Source organism: Camelus bactrianus, chromosome 3, assembly GCF_048773025.1.
Source record: "Camelus bactrianus isolate YW-2024 breed Bactrian camel chromosome 3, ASM4877302v1, whole genome shotgun sequence".
NCBI lineage: Eukaryota > Metazoa > Chordata > Mammalia > Artiodactyla > Camelidae > Camelus > Camelus bactrianus.
The window spans coordinates 143,624,732-143,652,013 of record NC_133541.1 but is presented as its reverse complement, the minus strand read 5'-3'; the positions used below and the strand labels follow the sequence as shown (position 1 = coordinate 143,652,013).

Here is a 27,282-nt window from a genome sequence, read left to right as displayed (position 1 = left end):
AATGAATAATGATGATGAGCACCTTTTCAGGTGCTTATTGTCCATTTATCTTTGTTATTTGGGGAAGGTGTCTTCAAGTCCTTGACTATTTTTGAAATGAGCTCTTTGTTTTGTTGTTGCTGAGTTACAGGGTTCTTTATATATTCTGTATATTAATTTCTTATCAAATGTATGATTTGTAAACATTTTCTCCCATCCTGTGAGTTACCCTTTATTCTTTTGATATTGTCCTTTGATATGCACAAAAGTTTTAAATTTTTGTAAAAACCAATTTATCTATTTTTTCATTTGTTGTCTACAAACACCTTTGGTGTATATCCAAGAAATCACTGCCAAACCCAATAGAATGAAGAGTTTCCCCTACGTTTTCTTCTAAGAGATTTTGTTTAGCTTTTACATTTAGAACTTTGTTCTATTTTGAGTAAATTTTTGAATATGGAGGAAGGTAAGTGTATAACTTCATCCTTTTGCATGTGAATATCGAATTTCCTCAGTATCACTTGTCCAAAATATTGTGCTTTTCCCACTGAATGGTCTTGACACCTTTACCAAATCATTTGACCGCATATGAGAAGATTTATTTACTGTATTCGTCTATATGTCTATTTGGATTACAATAGTTTGTACTAAGTTTTGAAATCAGGAAGTATGATATCTCCCACTTTGTTCTTCTGTTTCAAGATTTTTTATTTCTTTATTTGGAATCTCTTGAAATTCCCTATGAATTTTAGAACTTTTTATTTTCTGGAAAAAATATTGGAATGTTGATAAGAATTGCATGAAATCTGTAGAATCTGTTGAGTAGTACTGACAGCTTAACAATATTAAAACTTCCCACCTATGAACATGGATGTCTATTTCTTTATGTCTTATTTAATGTCTTTTGGCAATGTTTTCAGTATGCAAATCTTTCTTCTTCTAGGCTAAATTTATTTTTAATTAATCACTTTGATCCTATTTTAAATGGGATTGTTTTCTTAATTTTTTGAATTGTCATGTTAGTGTATAGAAATGCAACTGATTTTTAATTGTTGATTTTGTATCCTACAAATTTGCTGAATTCGTTTATTTTTTCTATTTTTTGGTGAAATCTTTGATATTTTTATATTTAATATCTTGTCGTGTGTTGAGAGAATTTATTTCTTCATTTACAATTTTAAATCTCTTTATTTCTTTCCCTTGTTTTATTACACTGGCTAGTATCTCTAATACTATGTTAAATAGAGGAGGGAAAAATGGGCATTACTGTCTTTTTTGTTATCTTAGGGAATAAGATTTCAGTCTTTCATCATTGAGTAGGATGTAGCTGTGGATTTTTCATGCATGGTTTTTATCATGTTGAGGAAGTTTTCTTCTATTCCTAATTTTTTAGTATTTTTTTAACAGAAAAATTATTAAATTTGATCAAAGGATTTTTGTGAATCAATTGGATGACCATTTTTTTTCTTTGCTCTCTTAATGTGGTATATTATATTGATTGATTTTTCTATTTGGAATCTACAGGATGTAATCAATATTTATAGAATACCAAAAACATCAGAATACATATTTTCCTCAAGCTAACATGAAACATTCACCAAGATAGACCTCATTTTGTATCATTAAACACACCTTAAAAATTGAAAGGAACAGAAATGTTATAATGTATGTCTCAGACTAGAGTGAAATCAAACTAGAAATCAACAATGGAAAGATAGCTGGAAAGTCCTAAAATACCTGGATAGTAAACAACACACTTCTACGTTATAAATAGGTCAAATAAGTCTCAAGAGGGATTTTAAAATGTATTCAATGAAATAAAAATAAAAATACAACTCATCACAATTTGCAAAATGCAGTGAAAGTTGAAGGAGACTTGTAAGATTTTTTGTCATGATATATAATCTTATGGAGACCATAAACTCAATTTTGGGAAGGGGAATAGGAAGACACAAAGCAGCAGTTCCCAGGAAGGGAAATGATCCTAAAATTAAATTCATAAATGGTTTCCAAGCAAAGAACAAATCCAGGGTGTTGCCAGAAAAGAAAAGAAAAAAGATGGAGGGGTCAAATATGAAATGAAGGACATGACTGAAGATTCTTTTCCTTAAACCTCAGAATCATTATGGTTGCATCCTTGGAGTATGACATAATCAGAAAAAGACTCTCTGAGGAGATACAGTATGTATCATAGATGCTCTCAAACAATTGGGCTTCTGGAAATTTTAAGGGAGTTTTTCCTCAGACTTCTCAGCAAAAACCCAATGTAGAAATAGGGCTACATTGAAAAGATTTGTGGGTTCAGCATTGTTGAGCCTTGATGAAGCTCACCTCAGAAGGCTTAGACCAAATTGGAGGGTATTTGTGCTAATGAAGAGCTACAGGGGAACCTGTTGATCCTGCCCTGGCACTCCCATGCATGACTATACTTTCATACATTTTTCCTTACCACTTTATTCTCTTATCTATTTTTACCCTTTGTTTTTCTTTCTTTTCTCATTTCTTCACCCCTTTTTGGACAGTTTTGTGTAAGTAATGGACAGAGGACAGGCCTTGGAGTCAGAGAGCTTGCATTTGAGACTAAGCTCTATAACCAAGCTAAGTGACCTAGAATATGTTAAGTCTAATCTCTTCACTTGCATAAATGTAGGAATAATATCTAATTTACTGTGTGATCATGAGGATTAGAGATAGTAAGTGTACTTCCTTAAAGGTAGAAAGTGTCCAATAAGAGTGACTGTTATATTGTTTTTATTACTGTTGCTACAATTTTGTTTATGTGGTTGATTTGGGTTCTTGGAGCAGCTGTTAGTAAACTCTACACTGAGTTTCTTTACTCTACATACTCTTTAATATGATTATTTTTATGAGGTTGATTTTGATAGCTGATATTGAACTCTCTTAGTCTCTTTACAGCAGAGTATCCATCCCAAGATGCTTTGAGTGCTGGCTTCTAGAAATGCTTACATGATCTCCCTTGAGAAATGCCTGGGAAATTGCATCCTCCTATGTCTCCAGTTCTCTAAAGATTTCTTCTCAGAGGATTCAAGCAACAAATCATCTACAGGAATTGCCATCTTATGCTTTGCTTCTAACATACTAACATTAGAAAATTATTTTTTAATTTTTATTTTTAATACTACAAATATATCTTAGGCCTTCCACTAGCAACCAAAGATACAGCAAGCCCTCAGTTAAAGAGAATGCTAATCTATACTGTATCAGTTTCCCCTTCCTGGCTCCACTTCTGGCAAGATGGTGTGCAACTCAGTATCACTCCTCAAAAAAACTGATGAAAACTATTTTTAAAACACATTTAAAAATAGTTGGCCTTATGAGCATACACAAATGGAAATGCCGCTACTGATATACAGCAAATGAAGACACATTTACTCAAGAATATTTACTAAAGCTCCATAAAATGATGAGTCTTTAGTATTTGAAGATCCGCACTTTTCCCCTCTCCGCTCATTGAGCTGGGAACTCCACCCAGACTTGTACAACCGAGAACACAAGTTTTTGACTCCCCCCAGGTCCTGGTTGGAGGGTTGTCTTCCTGGGAAGGACATGACATTAACATTTCTCATACTGCCCCTAGATACTTGTTGCTGAGGCAAAGTTCTGTACTATTGCAGCCAACAGGTGGGGGCCCCATTCTTCCACCATGTTTCCTCTCATGAGACAAAGGTTCTACCTTGGGCATGGTAGGACATTGAGGTCCCAATTGCTATTGACTCAGCTCATATGACAGGGGCTTGTGCCAAGGGAGACAAGCCAAGGACACCTGGGGCTCTTGCCCATATATCCACTGAGCACTTACTTCTTCAAACTGGGCTGTCACTTAGAATTGACCTATTGTTCCTTACTCCAGCACCAGAGTTGTAGCTCAGAGATTTTCCCTGGGAGGAAAGGTAGACCATAGAACAGAGAGCTCAAATTATCTCCCCAAAGGAGACAACTTTATTTGCAACAGCATATGAAGTTTAAATCTAAGTTTGCTTTCAAAAACAGTAGAAGTGTTGGTGAGAGGCAATGGGGAGGAGACTGATAAATTCATTGAAGATACAGGCTAAATGATAAGCCAACTAGTTGCTGGAGAAAAATAAGAAACCAGCTGCAAGAACTAGAGTCTGAATAAATTTCAAACTTTGACCATCAGGAACTGTCCCTTCATAGCTGCCTGAATTTGACTGGATTAGGGTGTAAATAATTTATTCTCCAGGGCATTGTTATGAACAATAGAGCTTTTAACCAGCAGTTAGTGGAGTTTCATAGGTTAGTGCGGTCAGGTAACTAGACAAACACTGCCTAAGTCCTGCTAAAACCTTGTTATTCCAAAGTGGCTGGGCATGTCCAAGGATGAATCCCTGAGGAAAAACATCAGAGGCTTTACCCTGTGACTGTTTAGGGGATAGAGGAGGAAGAGAAGGGAATGGACAACATTAAAATAATCCAGTTAGTCTTTAAACAAGTAAACAAGCTAACAACAATGACAAGCACTGAAAGAGGGGAGAGATGAAGCCAGTACCCAAAGTTGCTGCATTATCTAAAATGTTCATTTTCCAAAAAATATGAGACATGCAAAATAAGCAGGAAATTATGGCCTAGATACCAGAAGAATAGCAGGCAATAAAGCCACCTGCAGGAGAGACCAGATGTGAGAAAAGAAGCCATTATAAATATGTTCAAAGCAACAAAGAAAACCATGATTTTAGAAGTAAAGCATGATGACAGTGTCACATCACATAGAGAACATTAATAAAGAGACAGAAATTATTAAAAATAACCAAATGGAAATTTTGGAACTGAAAGGAGCAATAACTGAAATTTAATAATTCACTAGATGGAATCAATAATACACTTAAACGGGCAGAAAGTAAAAGTACTTAAGAATAGTTCAATAGAAATTATGCAATCCAAGAACAGAGTGAAAAAAGAATGAAGAACAAATGAGCAAAGTCTCAGAGAAATGTGGGACACTAATGTATACCAACAGACATGTAAAGTCAGCACCAGAAGAACAGAGAAGGAAAGGAGCAGAAAATATTTGAAAAATTAGTGGCTAAAAACTTCCCATTTCCTAAAAAATTTAAATCTACATATCCAGGAGGTTCAACAAACTGCAAGTAGGATAAACTCAAAAAGACCCATGAATAGACACATAGTAAAAATGCCAAAGAAAATCTTGAAGGCAGCAAGAGGAAAATGACATCTTGCTTAAGAAAACTCGTATAAGATTAACAGTTGACTTATCATCAGAAACAATAGAGGGCTGAAGGCAATAGGATAACCTATTCTCAGCCCCCAAATTTTAAAAGCTCTTAATCAAGAATCATATATCCAGCAAAATTATCATTTAAAAGTGAAGATGAAATAAAAAGACATTTGGAAAACAAAATCTGAAAGAATCTGCTGCCAGTAGACCTACATTACAAGACATGCTAAAGTTAGTTCTTCAGGCTGAAAGCAAGTGACCCAAGACAGTAATTTGAATACACACACACACAAAACAAAGAACACTGATAAAGGTAATTATGCAATTATAAAGGAGTATAATTGCCTATTTCTTATCCTTTCTTATCTTGTTTAAAAATCATAAAGCAGTATACATTTAATTGTATTTGTGGACATATAACATACAGAAATGTAATATATTTTCCAATAGCAGGGCAAAGAGGTTGGTGAGAACAAACCAACATTGGGTTAAGAATTGACTCCAGATGTTTCACTTGAATCCAAAGGAACAAATGCATAGAACCTGAAATGGAAAGAAGGCTAATATGAGAAAAATTATACATATAACAAAAATTGTGTTCTACACTGGAAACTGACACAACACTTGAAACTGACTATAACTCAATTTAAAAAAAAGAAAAATTATACGTATAAACTTGCTCTCTTTTCTCCTCTCAGCTTCTTTAAAAGACATAAAATTACATAAAGGAATAATAATTAAAATGATGTACTGTCGGGCTTATAACATGTATAGAGATAATACCTATGACAAGAATACCACAGTAAGAAAGAAAAGAGAGTAGAGCTATATGGGAATGCTGTTTCTACATTCTCTGAAATTGCTGGTGTAATTGTGAAACTGTTTTTGATAAGACATATATGGTAAGGCCTAAAGCAATCACTAAGTAAATAACTAAAAATATATAGCAAGAAAATCATTAAAGAAGTTAAAAAGTAATATTAGAAAATATTCAATTAATGAAAAAGAAAACAGTAATGCCAAAAAAAGACTTGTGGTGTAGAGAAAATAATAACTTAAATGAGAAATGTAAATCCTATTGTTTTGCTTAGTTTTGTTTTTATGAACTCTGGATACAAGTCCCTTATCAGATATATTATTTGTGAATATTTTCTACCATTTTGTGGGTTGTCTTTTCATTTTCTTAACATTACTTTTTCAATTAATGCTATGTCTCTCTCTCTCTCTTTTTTTTTTTTTTTTTTACTTAAAATGAATCAGAGCAAACACAACATGTGTACAAATCTATAGATAAAGCTGCTCTGGAAAAAATGCATAAATACATGGCAAAGAAATGAGACTTGGCATTTTAATGCTGATCATGCCATCCTCAGTGCCATAACACCAAATCTGTGCTTGCAACACAGTAAACTATGTGTATCTGCTATACCCTACTTCTCAAATCCAGGACTTATGAACTCAAATCAGAATTTGCCATCAAAAACTCAAACTTGAAGTCCTGTACTAGGAATGTCTCCAGTAGAGAGCACTAATGTTTTTTGAATATTCGGTATAAGTAGCTTTAATTTAGATAAGGACTAGGAAGGAGTTACAACCATTTCCCATTCCCATATATCTGGGTACACAAGACATAGGCATTTATTCCATATCTATTAACAGTTTACAGAGCACCCACTGTCCCCAGGCACCACATTAAGCCTTGGGATCCTGAGGAGGAAAAGATACACTATTAACCTCAAGGAATTTGGCCTAGTGAAGAAGACTGTCTCAATCCCCTAATAACATCTCCTTGCATCAATCAAGGAAAGCATTTACTAATCATGCACTTTCCTATCACAAACTACATACATATATGTAGAAAAGCACATGGACTGTAAGCATTTGCAAACACTAGGTTCAGGAGGGCCTTAGAGAAAATCTAGTCAAAATCTCTAATTTTATACCTGGAAACTTTAAACCCAGAGTGGATAAGTGACTTACCCATGATCACGATAAGAGCTAAGATTAATATGGCACTTCCTATACGCCTAGAACTGCTCTAACAGTATTGTTTATTTAATCCTCACCACAAATCATTTTTGAAACACAAAACTAAGGCACAGAGAAATTAATTAACAACAAAAATCAAACAGCTCACAAGGGCAAAGTCAGGATTTGAATCTAAGTAGTCTTGCTCCAGAATCCATACTTTTAGTCACCATGCTATATTTAAGTAGCTATGTCTAAAGGCAGTCATGATTTTCTGACTCATGTTTTTACACTGTCTTGTTATTTTATACTGTCAGGGTTTCCAGCATCTCTAGAACCCATTGGTCAAAAATTATCAAAGAAATCTCAAGATATTATGGTACTTCAAAGTCACAAGATCCTCGATTTGGGGAAAATGGCTCAATTCAACGTGGATGTATATGTTACCAGAAGGTGAAGATGAAGACATGCACAGACATGAGAAATATAATAAGTAATCTTATAAGTATTCTTTTATCTTACTTTGACAAATGTTGCCACTTGTGTCTCATTTCCTTGTCTTCCTGAATCACTTCCATGTACTCCTTCTCACTTCCAAATCCCAGTCTTTAAGTGTGTTGATTCTTCAATCAAATAAGAACATGTTAATGTAGACAGAGCTAGGGATTAAATCTTGAGAGGACCCTGCAGTATACAAGATAGAGAAAATGTGCATTTCAGAAGCCTCAGACTTCACTTCACCCATTCATTTATTATCTAACAAATATTTATTGGCTGCCTGCCATATGCACAACAATGCACTGGGTTCTGGGGATGTGCTAGTCTATGTGATGGATGTGACCTTTACCCTCCTGAGGTCCACAGTCTTACAGCATTCCTCCAGAGTAAGTTAGGGATCCATAGTTAAGCACTTGTCAATTCTCAACCTCTTGGGCCTCTGAATGATGCCTGAGCTACAGGAGGATGAACAGAATGACTCAGCAAGACTGGGGACTGCTAAGAGATGCTGTCACTCTCAGGTGTGCAGACTACAGAGGAGTGAGCATGTTATTTTGAAATGACAGTAATACACTGTTTGAGTGATATGCATGAACTATAAAATAGTTTATAAATAGAAATTATTTGCATTATGATTATGTTTTGTCAGAATGCACACATCATTTTTTTGTGTGTTTGTGTCCTTGAGGACCCTGAAGAACAAAATTTTGTATCTGATTATTGAATTGGTTAAGTAAATTAAGCAAATCCAGGCATTTTATTTGATAATCAAGTTCACTCAAAGATGAAGGTAAAATTATAAAATTTACACCCACTTACATATTTGTTTCATCCTTTAGTATGCTTCCCCCCTCATTTTTACTTGTAATCAATCTGTCTGTAACTCCCCCAGTTACACAGAGGCCTTTACCAGACACAAAAAGCTATTCTGCTCACAAAAACAACAGGCTTCCTTAAGCCTTAAGTTTTTTTTTTTTTTTTTTTTTAATTTGCCCTTTAGGTCTCAATTTCTCTGAGAAATCTGGGAAGTCCTCTCCATTTTAACCCACTCTTTCATCTACCAATATAAGACCCAACTACTTTTGCCCTTCAATTTTGTAATGAGATAAAGGACGCCTGATTTATTATCATACTGCTCTTTTTCATAAGGTGACCTGGTTACATTCAGCTATTATAAAGCATATTTGAGTCATAGGCTCTGAACCATGTCAATATCCTGTACTAGGAGATTTTAATCAGCCCTGAATTTGCTCATATATCCAGCTACATATTTGCCTCTATTTTTTTTTTAAACTATAATTTTCTTGAGGGCACATGTTTATTTGTTTTTAAATCCTCCAAAAACAATTTGGTGGAGAGACTGAATTGGAGATAAAGAAGTTAGCAGAGATAAATTAGTAGAATAAGTGGATAATTGGAAGGTGTGCCTGCATTTGGATACATAGGATTCAGGAGACAAAGACAAAGAGAACTGTGGTGTGGGGACACACTGGGGTTTGGTTAGTTAGTCCCCACTGATTTATCATGTCCAGCCTAACGGTCCCTGGAGGAATGCTTGGAGACTTGTGGACCCCAGGAGGGCAAAGGCCACATCCATCAAATGGACCAATGTATCCTCAGAAACCAGTCCAGTGTTTTGCCCACAGTAGGCATAGAAAAAACATTTGTTGGATGATAAATGAGTGGTAAGATGAAACGAAGTCTGAGATATCTGGAACATGAAATATTCCTATCTTCTTTTCTGATATAGTCCAGGATAGTTACATTAAACACATAGAAAACAGAAACTCCTGCCTAGACTGTTAGTGGCTTGCCCCAGATCTCACTGCCAGAAGAGCCACCAGCAGAAGCCAAGATACCAATTCTCATACACTTTCTGACTCATATCTCTTTTCCTCTATTTCTAAAATGTTCTGAATCTTGTTCTTTTACAATTTATATTGATTCTTAAAAATTCTTAACAAACTATATTTATGTGTGTATATATACATACATACACAAACACACACACACATACATATGCATACATATTATGTCCTAGTCTTAGAGAATCAGTTAAGGTTAGAATTGAAGTTCAGTATTAAATGTGTATTACAATTAACAGATAGCCTAATATTAGGCCAAGAAACACATATGCACAAATACATACACACACAGTCATTGAGGAAAAAAAGATGGGAGGGGCATGGAATCAAGGCCTAGCTGGTATTAGACCTGGGTTACTTCAAATCAAAGAAATGAAAAAGTTGACTATGAGGAACCTCAGAAACCAGCTGTTTTCACAGTATCAGGAAAACTTTTGCCCAGATTTCAACATGGTCCAGGGAACACAGATTGAATTCTTACAGGGATCCCAGCAAGCACTGTCTCAGTCACTAGCAGAACCCATCAGGGCTTTTTTTATATCACTTCACAGGTGCTAAGGAGCACTAACTCTGCTTTAATTCTAAGCTTTCAGCCTGGCTTCACTTGCAAATATTTTCTTAGAAGTCTTCATTTTATGGATGGGAAAGAGACAATAGTCAATAACTGGCTGGCTCCTGTGTGGCAGATTCCAATATGGGACCCAGATGACAGTACATATTCTTTAAATGGGATGCATGGGAAACTTTCAAAGAAATATTTGGACATCTTCCAAGAAGACAGATTAGCTGGAGATGGCGGGCATCCTGCTGCAGGAAATCGTGTTTTCCCCTTGAAGGAGAGCCTGGAAGATCACCTTCCTAACACTTGTCATAAAAGGAAGGGATGTCATATAGTTAAGGCAGAGGGTCAATCAGCATAGTGGGGTGAGAACACAGAGTAATTGGTAGTGAATATTTAAGACTGGGACCATGATAAGGGATCAGCTCACACAGAAGTGCACAGCTGGCCTTGCACAATTACAGTTTCTAGTCAACCGACCTTATTCCAAAAACACTTGCAATGTCGACCTCATCCTGTCCTTGGACTTCTCACCACTGAGCTCATTCTCAGGGGTCATTCTCAGAATTTCTCCCAGGCCCAAGGAGAGCTCACGTTAAAACTCTGCAACCAGGAGATTGAAAAGGTCAGGAAAACATGGTGAAGTCTTTGATCAAAAATAAATAAAAATTCTTCATCAATGACAATATGCTCAATCATACACAGTTGAACCAGCAGGATGACTTTCTGAGAATGCAAAGCCATGAATGCCTTCTCACTTTTGTTGTTTTCTTCTGACCTGATGTCTCAGTAAGACTAACAAATTTGAACCCTCGTGTTGAGAAAGTATTGCAAAGTAGTATTTCAATTGAGCACTGTAAAGCTAGCCAAACTTTCCCAGACCCATGTTCCTATGCTCCTCCTTCAACCCTGCGTGGCCCACCAACCTCTCCTCCCCTTTCAGGTGCTGCATGCTTCCCCTGTAGATTACATACCTCTGAGAAAAGGAATAATGATTCCTGTTTACCTTCGTATTCTGCCTCACCTCTCCAGAACTCCAGTGCTTTCTTTTATACACTGTAGAATTTCAATGATTTAATAAATTGAAAGAAATAGAGAATTTTCCATTATCAGAAATAATTTTATAATACAGAATTGGAAAATAACTGTTAATACTGGATAATATTCTGTCTTCCATTAATCATAAAAATTTTCTCATGACACAGAGAAATCTGAACTCTTATCAAGGCAGCCACATGGAGCAGAGATGATGACACTCAGAGTCTCTCTTTTTTTAATTTTTTTTTTTATTTTTTGGTTTGGTTTGGGTTTTATTGTTTTGTTTTGTTTTTCAGGGAATCAACTCAGAAAGGCCCTGCCAAACCTAGGAGTGAGTTGATTGCTCCATGTAGGTCATGCAGTTCAATAACACAATTTGTAGTGATCCTTTCATTTCTGTTATTTGTGACTCTGCTTGTGCCATTGGGCGGAGGAACCGGCCACATTGCTGCTCACAGTCATCTCCTTTATCATATGAATGTGAGGAGCCTACCACTAGATATGTCCCCAAACCAATGGGATGCTGTAGAAAACAGAGTATTTCTATGTCTTTTTCTTCTTGATTTTCTCAGGTAACCAGAAAGAGATTGACTGAGCCCTGAGGGTGGATTGGTCATTTTAAGACAATATTTGGGGCAGATAAGGCAAACATATAGAATTTAGGTCTTTCTAAATTTTACTTCTCTTTCATGAGTCTCTTTCTGATTATTATCACCTGCACTGATCCATCTATTCATGTAAGTAGTACTTGGTTGTTTTCTATGTGTTCACCTAAGTTCTGAGCTGCTTGAGGTCAGAAACCAATATTGATGATTTTTGATATTGTTCTTGATATCTAGCATACTGATGGGCACAGAATGAGTGCTTAATAATTATGATGAGACTTCTAAACACAATTTTACACTTTGACAAATTTGGCTGTGGAAATAGTGACTGAGTCTTTTAGAATTTTCTATGAACAGAATAATAAATGTATATAGGAAATTTATAAAATATAGATGGGAAATAAAATACAGCAGCATCTTTCAGAGACACAGCTTCTCTTTCCTTTCTCTTTCCAGATCCATGCAGGTGACAGATCTTTCTCTGTCCACCTCTGATGGAGACTATATTCTTTACTGTCCAGTAGCATATTCCCTTTGATTGTCTCTTAGGTATGCAGAATTGCGAGCATATTCGAACTTTCCTTCTTTCCTTCTGTCATTCTTGTCAGCAGTTTTACACACACACACACACTCTTCCCCCACCACCAATCTTTTGCAGATTATAATCAGGAGTTCTTCAGGCTTCTGCCTAAGAGGGTGGACTTTGCAGACTGGTGGGCCTGGGTTTGAACCTTACATGATCACTTTGGATAAGTTTCTGGATTAGTTAAAATTAGCTGCCAGTTACAGAGACTGCAAAGAACAGTGGCATAAACAAAGTGATGTTTGTTTCTTTTTCACATTAAAAAAATTTCTAGAGAGACAATCCAGAACTGGTATTATGATTTCACAAATCTCCTGAGGCTTAGGCTGGTTCCACTTTTTAGGTTTGCTAAACATCAGATGAGGTCCTCAATCTCATAGCCCTAGATGGAGCTTTATCCATCACATGCAATGTAGAAAGGAGGAAGGAAGGAATGGAAGGAGACTGAGGAAGGCAAGCATCTATGATCTCTTAAGGAAATTTCCCAGAGGCTGTCATACACTTCCTGTTACATTTCATTGACCAGAATTTAGTATTGTGACCTCACTAAGCTGGAATAGAGACTGGGGAATGTTGTCCTTATTCCAGACAATACTCAGCTGAAATGTGGGCGGTTCACATCCTTAGAAAGAAAGGGGGAAAGGAGCATCGGAGTAGCCAAATACCAGTTACTCTATACCACTTTTTTCTTGACTGTTATTACCCATCTCACAGGAGTCTTAGGATTAAAATAAATGTTACTATGAAAGCATCTAATACAGTATCTAGCATAAAACAAGCTTTCGGTTAATGTTAGTTAATATCCCTCCTTATTCCTTTTTTGTGAATTTTCTTATTTCCCTGATAACCCATCATTGGCATCCAAATTCTATTTTAAATACTTGCCCCAGTTGATGGTACTAAGCTGTAGTCTTGTACCTTTTCATAAGAGGGAGCAACAAATACATTATTATTCAATGTCAGCATTAATTTTTTAGCTTAAACTTTGGCTTAGATTTAAGACATAGCTCTTGGAATCAAATAGACCTAGATGTGAATCCTGGTTCTGCCACTTAGTCAGTGTCTAACCCCAGCCTCTTGCTCCCTCCATTTCCTCATCTGTGACCTGGGGTAAGATTCAGATATGAGGATTAAATGAAAATAATAGAGAGAGAGCACCTGACAAAGTAAGTGGTAGTTTTTCTTATCTTTTTAAATTTGGCCTAATCTGGGTGAACCTTTTTGAAAATGAACTCTTATTCCATTAAAAAAAAAAGTTTTAAAATTGGTCATCTCCATACATATAAAAATGAGTGTTGTTAAATTGTTAGTCAAACTTTTTGATAATTGTCTCCAAAATCAGTTTAAACCCAAATAGCAGCAAAGTCTTTCTTGTGTTTTTTTTTAAAGAAAAAAACAGCATAGCTGAGCCTTAACCTTATTTAGCCTTGATTTGAATGATTTTTGGCAGATCCACACTTAGAAGCAGAAACACTTCCACCAATGAGTATATTTCATAGCATCTTTCCCCCAGTGGCTAGTTGTTAAGCCCCTACTGTGTCCCAGAAGCTGTGCTAGTTTCTGGGGACATATTGGTAAGCAGAAATGCACATGGTCCCTGCTGCTGTGGAAGTCGCAGTTACTGAGGGAGACAGGTGAATCAATCACTGAAAATAAATGAAAAATTGCCATTATTAAAGTTGTTAGGAAGGAGACATACCGGTGCTGTGAAAGTATGTGTGAACATCTTATGATCCAAGGTTGAATGGTGATTTTAGGAACAAAAAATTGACCAGTCAGTTGAAGTAAAGAGATGTTATGAGCATATGGTTTGAAATGAGCTCAGACACAAGGTGAGCCTGCCCTTGGCATGGACCAAAACATGCCACAGTCTCCAGCACCACTCCAAAGAATGCATTTCATGGTTTGGGGCTGTATTTAAAATAAGTGCCCGTGATATATAACTTCTCAATGTGATACTCTGAAAGGGGCTACATAACTTAGGAATAATCTAATTATTTCATAATGTATTCATGCTATATTGATAAATATTAAATTCACATACTTTTTTTTTTGATACACCAAGCAGAGATATCTGAGAAAATTGGCTGTAAAGTAGGATCTTTTCAGAGAGGGCCAGAGTGTTGATCTGCATTTCCTGTAGTGAGAATTTGAATTTGAAGCCATTTGGCTGAATGGGGTGGCATAAGAAACACTGTTGGCAGAAGAATAGGTAACCCACAAAGTAGCAGTGGAGGATGACCACAGGATGAGAGGTGTGAGCAGTGTGTTCCAGAGAGCAGGCAGGACTGTGCTTGGGATGGCCCATCTCAGAGCCAGCAAGCAGCCCCAATGTCCCATCTCTCCAAGGCATTCCAGGTTCACATAGGCAAGAACCCAGCTTGGCACCTTGGCAGTGGGGTACCATTTCTCCTTGTCCTGTCCAGCTGAGCTAACGGGGCATTCTTTGGGGAAAATGTTACATCTCTGGTCTCTTTTAGGGGTTTGGAAGTTGGCTGGGAGGCTCTGTTCCCATGTAACATGTTAGGGCATGACTGAGCCTCGGGGGAAGAGCTGCCAGCCATTGGACTGTAGGTGGTTTCTTGTTCTGAGCTGATAAATTTAAGATGAATTCCATTCATCTAAAGATTTTTAAGTTCATCTCTGTAGGCAAACCTAAATGAGTTTTAGTTAAATGAGGTACCAAAATAGGCAACTGAGCAAGGGCTTGTTTTCCAAAAGCATTTGTGAGTCATGATGCAGTTTCTAGAGGCATAGTGTTGTGCACTGTGGGCAGGTTCCCAGCCCTCCCCAAGAGTATTTGTGCTAGATATTTACCCTAAGGTGTCACAAGCCTTTCACTTTCACCTTCCCAGGAATGCCATTGGAACTAGGAATTTCCCCAGCTCTTCAATTGCTCTGTAATTGGAATTCCTCCCTCAGGGTGCAGCAAACTTGTTTCGACCTCAGGGACTTCTCAATTGCTGTTCTCTGCCTAGAAAATTCTTCCCCTAAGAATCTGAATGACTGCTTCCTTCTCAATGGAAGGTCAGCTCCAGAGTGACCTCAGGGATACTTTCCCTAATATCTAGATAAAGAACCACTGCCTGATACCATCATAGTCTTTCAGACCTGGGTTCATTGCTTGCTGACTTGTTCATATTCTGTTCCCCCCAACACAAACACAAGAATATAAGTTCTGTGAAAGCATGGTTCTTGTCTCCCTTGTTTACCTGTTCTTAAGCCTGGTAGAGAGTAAACTTCCCAACCTGCTGCATGTGATAGTAGGCAAAAAGTTTACCCCTTTGGACATAAAATAGGGATAACATCACCTGTGCTTCCTGCCTCATAGAAAAACTGAGGACCTGGAGTTAGGGTGCCGAAGATACTTTCTCTCCCAGAAACTTGTGACTAATTTTTTGATTCCATATATATATATATATATATTGCAAATATCAATACCATTTACCCAATTACATAACCCCAAAAGTCTTAGAACACATTTTGTGCTTGTCTTTGCTTTGCTCCCCACTAAACTACTCCTTAAACAATAGTAATCAGTTTGTCCAGAGGCCATATCCTTAAGGTCCCTCCCTTCAGCACCCTTCCTTCACAGCTTCTTGATTGCTTGAGTCTTTCCAGGACCACTGATAATTGTCTTCCAACCAGCAGTTCAGTTTGTATTCTTTCCCCTCTTCCACCTCCCAAATTTGTCATCCACACTGCAGGAAAATAAATGTTGTGGAAGGCAAATTCCACACCAATACTGCTTAGTTTAATAATCATGTAATGACTTGCTTTGCCACAGGATCATGTCCAAATATCTTGAAGAACCATGTAAGGCAGTCTTCCTCTGTGTGCTTCTGCAACTCTCCAGCTTCACCACTTGCCCTTCTGTCATTTCTAAATCATCAGTGCACACAACATGGACAGAATGTGCACAGTCATGTGCCATATGCACCAACCATCCCAAACTGTTTGCAGTGCAGAGAGGAAGGATTCCAGGTGGCTTCACTCCCCTCTATCTGTGGTGTTCACATTGCCTTGTCAAACACCTGCCCATCTTTTAAGAGTCAGTTCAAGTGTACCTATTCTTAAAGAACATTCTAAACACTTGCCCTCTGCCCACCACTTCCAAGAGCTCCTCATTTCTTCCTCTGCACTGCCTCTGAGCCTTGTAGTATGCCTATTATAATACCCATGCCAGAGATCATCTCTGCCTCCTCAGTGCTCCTTCATGGTCAAGTTATTTGATTCATCTCCTGAGCTTCCTGGGCCAGGCATTATACTTGGCATGTTAATCAGTATCTGGAAAAGAACAAAACAACCAAATTCAGTGTACTCATTATCTAGTAGAGGGCTTCATTCAATAACATACTTTTGACTGATATTTGAAAAATTGAAAGATCTCCTTGAAGGTTAGAGTTAAGAAGAAGGGATATTGTATTTATGCTGTTAATAGATATCAGTTGAATGGCCAAAATATTTTGTCAATGAGCTAGTGTTAAATGAACATTTACTGTGTTCAGAGTTCTGGATGTGGCCAATTGCAGGGGATGCTTGAAATAGCTTTTGGACATTTCTGAAATGACTCTGGCTTTATCATTTCACTGGGTCAAAATGTTAAATGGTCAGCACAGGTTCTCAGTTTCCAGGCAGTTTAGAACATAGTGCCTGAATGGTTTTTCATCCACTACCCTCTTAAAGGATTTTGAAACACTGTGTCCTTTCCTCATCCATTTAAAAAGATAATATGTAAAAATTTTATCTTGACTTTAAATCATTATAAAAGATGGTGCTTCTTACATTATAAATATTGATTTACAAAAACCACTCTCTTTAATGTACACAATGGAAGCTAAATTAAATACCAAAGTGATTTTGTATCTACCATGTCATCCATATAAAAAAAAAAAAAAACCACACATTATAAACAAACTGTTCTAGAAAAGCCAGGAATTTTACATAGTTTCCCTTGCAGAACTCATTTCATTCCTCTTCTCCTATAAAACTTAATCCCCATATAACATTCTTGTGTTTGATATATTTTCTTGATTACAAGTGTATTCTTAGCTCACTCTCATCCATGTACACTCACCCCTTGGCTCAGGACACATGCTGGACATTGGTTGAACATCAATTTCACCTTTTCTCTCTCTTACTTCAAGAGACAGAAAAGGTCCTCACAAAATTGGGAAGGAGGAAAAAGAAAAGTAGAAAAGGAAATCAGTGCAGGACCTGACTTTTGGTGAGGGAGCCAAAAAGGGGAAAACACTCTTTTACTGGGACACACACAGAGAGATCAGTTGGGATTGAAGGAGATCCAATGAGGGTGAGAGGAGTGCACAGCAGATGCCTGGCTGACAGAACTGAAAGAAACCAGCACAAAATATCCCTGTAATCAATCCCCAGACCTTGAGTTGAGCTGTTGATGCTGAGCTAGGAATGTCTGCTGAAGCTGAGGGAGAGGGCTGAGGCTGATGGCACAGACTGAGTCTCATGGGGTTGGAGTGTGTTGTTTTCTGTGACTGGTAGTGTCTATGGAACAGAACTGCCTGGGACCTGAATTCAAATAGCAACATTGCTGATGCACATGGTGTGGATTATCTAGGTATCTCATGGACATATTCACTATCTCTGCAGGTCCAGGGCCCAATTTGGCATTTTTGCAATAGAAGAGAAGCACGGTTCTATCAGAATCATCATAATTTTGGTCTGAGAGACCCAGGGGAAGTTCGGGTTGAAATCAGAATCCATGGCCAAAGAACCTGCATATTTCATAGGCACAACTGTGATTTTTATTGGGTCCAAGGCAGAGGGTGTGGATATGCTCTGTGGTTGTCTTGGTGGTCCCATGCCACAAGGAAGAGAGAGCCAAGAGCAGAGATCTGGGTGCACAGAAGGGGAAGTTGAAGCCTTTCCATCAGCCTTGTCTACTACATGAAAATGTGACAATAGGGATGGCACTGACCTGATACTGCACTGAGGACCCAGCTGGGGGACTGAAGGATCATTACAGGAGGCCCTAGTGCATGACATCTTTAGATTTGTTTCCACTGGTGTTTCTGTGTAGAATTTGGACATTCCCATGGCAATAGAAAGGGCAAAGGAACTGTTATGAGTGTGTATTGGAAACATTCCAACACCACATACCACAGCCTGCACCCCAGAAATGGTTTGGAAGTCTCAATTCCAATAAAAGGAGAAGCCCTAGCCACTCTCCAATCTGTGATAAACACCTAATCAAAATGAGGCTCTGTTAAACAACAAAAGTAGATTGTGTTCACCACAACAAAAACCACATTGACAATCATAGAAATAACAGGCAATGCACTCACAAGAATGACATGGCACCACACCATACCAAAAACAGATCTCACAGCAATATCATGGAAATGTGCGCAGCCAACATAGGAAATCTTCCACTTAAAAAAAGCCCTTCAAGTCTACAACAGATAACTGACAATCTTTAACCCATAAAGATAGAGAGCTATAATAAAATGAAAAAGAAGAACCATTCCCAGACCCAACCTCCAACACACTTGGAAACTGAACAAAAAATAAATTTAAAAAAAGGCAGCATGTGAACATCCTTATCTACAGAACAGACTGAAATAAAAATTAGATTATGACTACTTCTTAAAAAAAAGTTTTAGTTTTCTAAAATGTCTGAATTTTCAAAGCCACATTTTATATTCTCCACCACCTTTTTCTTGTCAATGAGCCTGAGTAAGGTGTTCACTCAGTGACCAAGAAGATCTCAGGTGTTGTCAGCAGGACCTAAAGCAAGCCTCCTCCTACTTGCTTCATCAAAAGAAAATCGACCTATAGTTCCTGCCACTGAGCCAAGAAAACAGGCAGTGAAAACACATTCAGTGTTGTTAATCATCAGAGAAATGCAAATTAAAACCACAGTGAGATATTACCTCGTGTCTACCAGGATGGCTATCATCAAAAAGACCACAAAACCACAAACATTCAGCAACAATGTGGAGAAAATTGAACCCATATACACTGTTGGTGTATAGTTTATACAGAGACTAGTGTGTGAGAGCTGAGTCCTGGAGGCCTGTGATTTATCCAGGAGGTCAAGTCATTGCAGGCAGCATGTGCTGCTTGAAGCCAGTTTTCAGCCCTGGCTGTCCATGTGCATCAGTCTCCTCAGGAGCTGAGTCCCCCAAAATCACAAACCCCCACCCAGAGATTCTGATATAATTGGCCCAGGCATCCTGATTTGAAAAGCTTCCCACTTGATTCAATGTGTAGTCACATTGAGAGACACTGTGAGCAACTAGTTCACTCTGGGTTTAGTCAGTATAATTTATACACCCAAACTAGGAAAAGAAGGAACAATAGAAATGCAAACTATTACAACCACAATGGAAAACAGGACGGTGGCTTCTCAAAAAACTAAAAATAGAACTAATATATGATCTAGCAACTCCACTTCTGGGTATTCATCCAAAGAAAATGAAAACATTAACCTAAAAATATATATGAACCCCAATGTTCATGGTAACCTTATTTACAATTGCCAAGATATGGAAGCAAACTAAGTGTCCATCAACAGATGACTGGATAAAGAAGTGTGGTATATATAAAATGGAATATTACTGAGCCATAAAAAAGAACGAAATGTTGCCATCTGCAACAATATAGATGGACTTGGGGAGTATTATGCTGAGTGAAATAAGTCAGACAGAAAAAACAAATACTGTAGAATATCACTTATATATGAACTCTGAAAAAGAAAACTAGTGAACATAACAACAACAACAACAACAACAAGAAAAAACAGACTCACAGGTATGGAGAGCAAACTAATGGGTATCCATGGAGACAGGGAAGAGGGGAGGGCAAGAGTGGGATAGGGAATTAAGAGGTACAAACTACTACTTATACAATAAATAAGCTACAAGGATATGTTATACAGCACAGGGAATATAGCTGATATCTTATAATAACTATAAATGGAGTATAACCTTTAAAAACTGCAACCTGGAACTTATATAATATTGTACATCAACCCTACCTCAATTAGAAAAACGTCGAAGACCAGTTTGCCCCATGTGACCCAGGTCCCTCCAGTTTTGCCTCCTTTTCCTATCTGTAGGGCTCAGTGTCATCATCTGTTAAATAAGGTACTCAGGCTAGAAGGCCAGCTCTACGTCAAGAATCCTATAAATCTATTGAAAGCAAACTAAATGATCAAATGAGAAAACTCAACCCCAGCATGAGCAATCCTTACTGCTGGCAGAAGTTCCATCTCCACCATGATGAAATGAGGACTAGATAGTGCACACTTGTTCCTTGCTTTCATGGACAGGAAGACACAGCTGATGTTATGTGAGATTTAAGAAGTAGGGAGAACAAGCCACATACTGCACTAAACTTAATACTCTCATCTGCCTTTGCTTTCCCTTCCTTGCACATTTACTGGAGGTGAGATGTGTTTAATTAAGGTTATATACCAATAAAAACCAAATTATTATTTGCTTTTACCCATCAAATTTGTCTATATAGAAAATGTTTTCCAATAATAAAAATAACATTTATTAACCATAAAATTTCAAATAATTTTAAAGCACAAAGAGTAGAAAGTAAGAGTTATCCATCTCTTGCCCAGATATATTTTATTTCCTTTAAGGAGTTTAACACATATCATTCAATACCTTTTCTTATATATATATATACATACATAAAGTATATTTTAAATAAAATGAAATAATACTATGTGTAAATTTTACAACTTGCTTTTTCATTTGACAATATATACTGTAGACATCTTTTCATTTGAATTTACATTACTTTACCTCATTCTTTTTAAAGGCTGAATAGTATTCTACTGTCCAGATGAAATAAACTGTATTAAGCCCTCCCTACTGAGCCTGGTCCTCTCCCCCCTAAGGTGCAGGCCCCTGCATCTGTGAAGGGGAGACGTGGTCTTGGGGGAAGAGCAGGATGTGCAGACAGAGGTGAGCAGGCAGGGAAGCAGGGCCAGCTGACTGCCACTTTCTGCCCCTCCCCTCTGGCTTTCAGCAACACTTCCTTCATCCTACAGTTACATGAACTGCCTTTTTCTCCTTTCAAGTTTCAAAATTCCCTGCACTCAAAGAATTTTGGAGAAACATTACATGAGCATTTTCTGATTGTTCATTTCAGATTCCTCCTTCTCTCTGACAACAACACATCTGGCACTAATCTAAATACTCATGAAGCAAGACCAGCAAACTCACAGAAAGCAAGAGGGGAAGGACCCCCTTGATCTTTCAGTCAACATGGAGGGTTAAAATTGTCCAATTTAAAAATACAGCTGGGCAGATAAGAATAAGAGATACTAGAATATTTAAATCAAATACTTCTGGCTAACTGAGTTATATTGCCAAGCATTTAAGTCACCCTCACTCCAAGAAAAATATTTTACCAGGAATCAGGCCCTTAACAAATCCTATAAAACAGAAGTCAAATAGGACTATCTGCAGACTGATGGTAAGGGTCTATTATTCTCAGAATGCTGGGCCTTTAATTTCAGAATGAAATCCAAGCATGTTACCCAAGCAGCTTATACCTTATATAGCAGATGGTGGACATCAATGGGACAGTTCTGTGTTACTTTGTCAACAACATCTGAGATGGATTGCATAAAATCCAGGTTGGTGAACAGAATTTTGTACAGATATAAAAGAAACAATACACATTTCTCTCAACAACTTTTTTAAAATGTAACTTTAACAAATACAGAATTCACTATGCCTTTTAAATCATCACATTGGAATGAATGTGTCAAATTAAACCAAGTGACTCTGTGCATGGAGTGATGGTGACATGTCCCTTCAAGAGATGAAATGTGTGGGTTTAGAGAGGGAAAAGAAATCAAACAGTAACAAAGACAGACCAGCCCTGCGTTAGAATACACAGTGACTCAAACTTTATATGAGATTGTAAAATGCAAGTGCTCAGTGTATGTGGCATGTAATGAAAAATATTGTAGATAATGAGCATGTGATGTATAGACACTAATGTCATGAAAAAGTTAGCCAGGATATAAGAAAAAACCTAGTCAGTGACTCACACTGTAAATCTGAGCTAGAAGACTGGGAATGGGGAATGGAGGTGGCTTCTAGGTGAAACAATCAATATGGTAATAACCATGTCATTAACTAAAAAATCTTACATTCAATTCCATAAGTGAAATAAGCTAAAGTATAAGTAATTCAATTACAAAATTCTTAAAAATGCTTTAAAAATCATGAAAAGTGTCAATGTGCTCGAGGGAAGAAGAAGGTGCCATGCAGCTGTACACTGGACTTTGCTGGTTTATGTCTATTTTAACTGAAGACTATCACGAGCGAATGAGTGCCGTGATATCAGGTACTGTCAGACATACATTGTGTGCCATTTCCCTGAACAGTCATACACATCGAAGAACAGGCAGTGGTTTGTATTTACCTATTAAATGTAAACTGAATGAGGCAGAAAAATATACCAAAATACAAATAAAGTCCATTTTACTTAAACCTTAAAATATTGCCTCTTAGTTACTGCTTTTACAAACGCAGTAATAATTCTTTGTGACTACTTGCTAAACTGATGATATCTTTAATTCTTCTTTCCAAGGGTGTCCTCAGACAGAAGCTTTATCTAACTTGCAGCAGGGAACACAGCAGGACCAGCTGTACTGGGTTAAATGTTGGACTGGGGATGGATCGTCATGTGTGATGGGAAGGTTATATGTACGCTATTGTACTCTTATACAGAGGCAAATTCCAATCAATCCTCGAGATTAACTAGTTTTCATATCAGTAGGAGATGAATTTCAAATCCATTCTCTTCTATTGCTCTTAAAGCTTCTTCCTAACCACTCTTGGTTTAACCAACCATTAACTGTTTAACAGATAGCCAGACCCAAAGAGGAGCATGATGAAACACCCAGTCAAGTGCGTGGGCCATGCAGGAGCCAGAGCAGCCACTGAAGCTGCAGCCTACACTCACAAGGTCCTCCCTGAAAGGTGGCCACCTCGCTTGGGAGCCCAACGGGGAGCCACTCTTGCACACACGAGGTGACAGCATTGCTCCACACACGTCATTCTCTGCACACTCAGAAAGCAAATGTCTTACCTCTGGGTGAAAGAAAATTTCAGGGCCTGGGAAACTTTCCTAGCCAACATCGATAATGAATTTCTTCTGGCTTATGGCATTGTTCCCTGTTTGCTGTTTGATCCACTTCCGCTGATCCACGTCATACTTGGCAAACTTCTTGACTATATTGGGGCAAATGTGACAGTACTTCTCCTGCAGACACACACACACAGATGTCACCAGGCATTAGCGGCCACCCAGTCTGCCCTCCGGCAAACACCCAGTAACTCCAGCACCACAAACCCCCGACATCAGTCCTGCCCAATGCCACAGCTCCAAGGGACACTTACTGGGCTCAGTGATGTCTAACAGCTATGCTCTGGCCACGTACTCTGCTTTCTTTCCAGCTCTGCTATTAGTCCCAGCCTCACTGTGTCACACGTTGCTGCCTACTATCTGAGATGATGTCTGACGATGCCTATCAAGTCCCTAGACTCCATCTCCTCTCTTCTTACTCCTTGTATGCCCCCACTTGGCACCTGCCCAGGCACTTGCTGCCACCCACTGGGACAAGCAGACCCGCCTCGCAGCCGAACCCAGATCTGAAGGCAGCAGATCTGGCCCTGTGGTCACCACATCCGATTGGCAGGTGGTTAACCTGCTCTGCGGTCTGACACAGCACACTCAGTGGCTCCATGACAGAGACTTAGTGAGTGCCTAGGCACGTGGGATGCACAAGTGAATAAAACACACACAGACCCCTGCCCACTGGCCCATACACTGGCTGAGAGTCAGAGTAACAAGTGACAGTGATAAATAAGTAAATTGCAGAGCACTTTATAAGGTGCTGGGACCATGAACCAAAGGAAAGCCCGACTTTGACAGGATGGAGCTGCCACACATTGGGGCATGAGAACCCGCTCAGTGCCAGCCCCAGCCTGTGCTGTGCAAAGTGTTTCCTCAGCTGGTGATGCCTGACTGGGGGCCTCTGGGTTGATCATCTGTCCTTAGAGCTAACCTCACAAGAACAGCAGTTGGCCCCTGGGTACCGGATTCTGAAAGTCAGCTTCCTGTGGGCCAGGTGGGCTTTGTTCAATGCCTGCACATTGTCAGGCCCAAAGCTGATGCTCAGGAGGACCTCTGAAGGCATTTTCATGATACTAAGTTCAAAATTTCTTAGAATCCCTGAAATGAAACCTAATACCATCCTTGGTATACTCTGCACAACTGTAAGACTGATGGGCCAGACTTGCTACACACCCCTGTGCTCACTGATAACTGAGTGAGTGGGTCACCCCATACAACTTCAAATCTACCAGGCTGAGGGCAGAAACAGTAAGTTGTCCTAAGACACCAGGTCAATGTCTCGCAGCAACTCAGAGGCTTAACTGAAGGCAGGAAGTGCCTCCACAGTGTTGATGGTGTGCAGTGTGTCAGCCCCAAGTCCTGGACCACCACTGTCCCCACCAACAGAATCCACGCATCCACAGGCCCACTCCTGCCCACAGGGGCAACAAGACACAGGGTAACTCTGACACACTCCCACAGAGGGAAGTGGGGCAAGAACTAACTGACAGCAGGGATGGGGTGGCTGACCTGCAGGGAACACAAGGAGCTCTTCCACTGCCTACCTTCATGGCTGAGTGATACCTTGTCACTGCCCAAATGGGCCAAACCTGGTTCAGGGTCAGAGATGGACCTCAGAGAGCCAGTGAAGAAGCTAAAGCCCACCACGAGGACTAGGAGAGAAGCCTCTGTCACAGTCAGCATACTCAGGGCCCTTCTCACCTGCATGGCCACCCCGACAGTCAGGAGCCAGAGGCTGTGAGACACATTGGTAACAGGAATGGGGAGGTGAGGGAACTTGGGTCAACTATCCAAATTTATTTCCTTGAAGAATCACAAGGTAAGGACTAGGGGAAGTTCTAGGAAATATTTTAACATAAAAAGAAAGTCTTATGCTACTTCTGTAAACCTTCCCCCAGAGGGAAAAGATTGACTCCCATGGGCTGCCCAGGACCACACACCCAAGCTGTGAATTGATCCATCCCTGGAAACTCTAGTCCTGGGCACACCCGGGCACCCAGCCACCCTACTCACACGGGCCCTGACTCGCACCTGTGCACCCTGTCCTAAAAATACCTCTCCGTCCACCAAGAGTGTCATGCAAAATGTGGGACTCCCCCCAGGCACTAGCTTTCCTTCAACCAGCTTGTTACTGGGTGCAAAAGTGGGAGGGAAGGGGGGAGGCTAACCTCCCTTAAACTCCCCTGCAGCTCAGAAACTGTGTGTTCAAGGTCACATGTCACTTCCATGCTTAAATTTTTCTCCAAAAACAAAATCTTTGCTCTTTATATAATAATTATCCTTGTATTACTAAGAATCTCTTCATTTTGACTAAAACAAAACAAAAACAAAACAGTAATTTGTCCTGATTTTGCAACCTGAAGAGAAAATTGCTTTGAAAGGGGTCTGTCAACTGCTACCTACAGAGTGACACAAAGACCAAACCGATGGATCAGTCAAGTGGGCATTTTAAATAAGGACCAATGAGCCATTTTCCTCCGAATCTTACTGATTTAATTTTAGAGCTTCCTGTAACTCCTCCAGCATGGTAACGGAGTCTAGAAAACACAGGTGGACTCTGTTCAATGATTCACCCTAGAACAGCATCACTCTGAATGGTAATTCTCAGGGTACAGAACCACACACAGCAAGAGCTGGAAATGAGTTTGAATTCTGGCTGACTGCACAGGATTCCTCACAGTCACTGCTGCTGCTGTCTGCTCCTTACTCGGGAAATGAAGCCTGGAGGGAGAGGTGCAAGACACATTGGCTAATTGAAGGTTCTGTCTAATCAGGCTCCAATTAAATGACATCGTACTAGGCAGGATGCTCAATACCAGTTATCAAGCTGCTCTCATTTACAGCTGGAGAACTTCACAAGCATCCATGTTCAGAGAAGAGGCTAAGTTTTCAGCCCCTTAATTCAAGTGGTAAACAGATGGAGACCCACATTCATGGGGAGGGGAGGGAAGGCACAGTGGGAACAGGGGTGGTGGTCACAAGGGGAAGTGTGAAAACACTATTTCTCTCTCACCACCAAACTGGCCCATTTCCCATCTGTTTTTACCTTAATGGCCTTTGTGGTCTCCAGTGGTTGCTCAGGAGGGATTCCCACCTCCCTCTCACTTGGCAGCTGTTGAATGAAATACATATCTCTACCTGCAATAGGGATGTGTTTGATGCAGCTTCCAATTACCTAACCTTCCACATGGGGAGACAGAGAGGCAAAACACCATGTGAGTAACTCCAGGAGGAACGCCCTCCCTGGACTGTAAGTTAGAATCCTGCCCCCACCTGCCCTGGCAATGCAAGCATTTACTGAATCTCCACTCTGTGCAAAGCTCAGGACTGGGGGAGGGGGAATAAAATGACCATGCATGCAATTCCATTAGGAGAACCTGAGATGCTCTGTAAGCAAACAAAGTGGCCTTTCCATTAGGAATGTGAAGAAAAAACCACAGAAGGCAGTTAATTTCCAAAATGCTGCTGTCTGTCCGAAAAATGGGTCATTTTATTGTTCCTCTAACAAAAAGGAAAACGTTTTAACTATTAATTTTATAAACATTTTTATTGAGTTATAGGCATTTTACAATGTTTTGTCAAATTCCAGTGTAGAGCACAATTTTTCAGTTATACATGAACATATATATATTCATTGTCACATTATTTTTTGGTGTTTAACTATTAATTTTTAAACCAAATACAAATTGGCTTGCATTTAAAAGTCAACCACCTGGTTAGCATGCAGGACTTAGAGTGTGACAACCAGGACTCAGATCCTGGTTCCACATCTGTGGGCAGAGTAACCATGGCCACATCTGTTAACACATATGTTTCAGCCTTGGCAC

The 27,282-nt window shown here is 39.0% G+C and overlaps 2 long non-coding RNA genes across 2 annotated transcripts; both read right to left on the bottom strand.

Annotated features, from left to right (window-relative positions):
- Positions 1–5,458: 5,458 nt before the first annotated feature.
- Positions 5,459–13,390, bottom strand: LOC141575468 (uncharacterized). Its single transcript, XR_012503064.1, has 3 exons — positions 10,565–13,390; positions 7,685–7,785; positions 5,459–5,737 (listed from the first exon to the last, which is right to left on the bottom strand). It is a non-coding gene; the product is annotated as an uncharacterized LOC141575468 (long non-coding RNA).
- Positions 13,391–16,064: 2,674 nt separating this feature from the next.
- Positions 16,065–26,639, bottom strand: LOC141577183 (uncharacterized). The gene is made up of 3 exons (XR_012505882.1): positions 26,502–26,639; positions 23,408–23,581; positions 16,065–16,597 (listed from the first exon to the last, which is right to left on the bottom strand). It is a non-coding gene; the product is annotated as an uncharacterized LOC141577183 (long non-coding RNA).
- Positions 26,640–27,282: the final 643 nt, after the last annotated feature.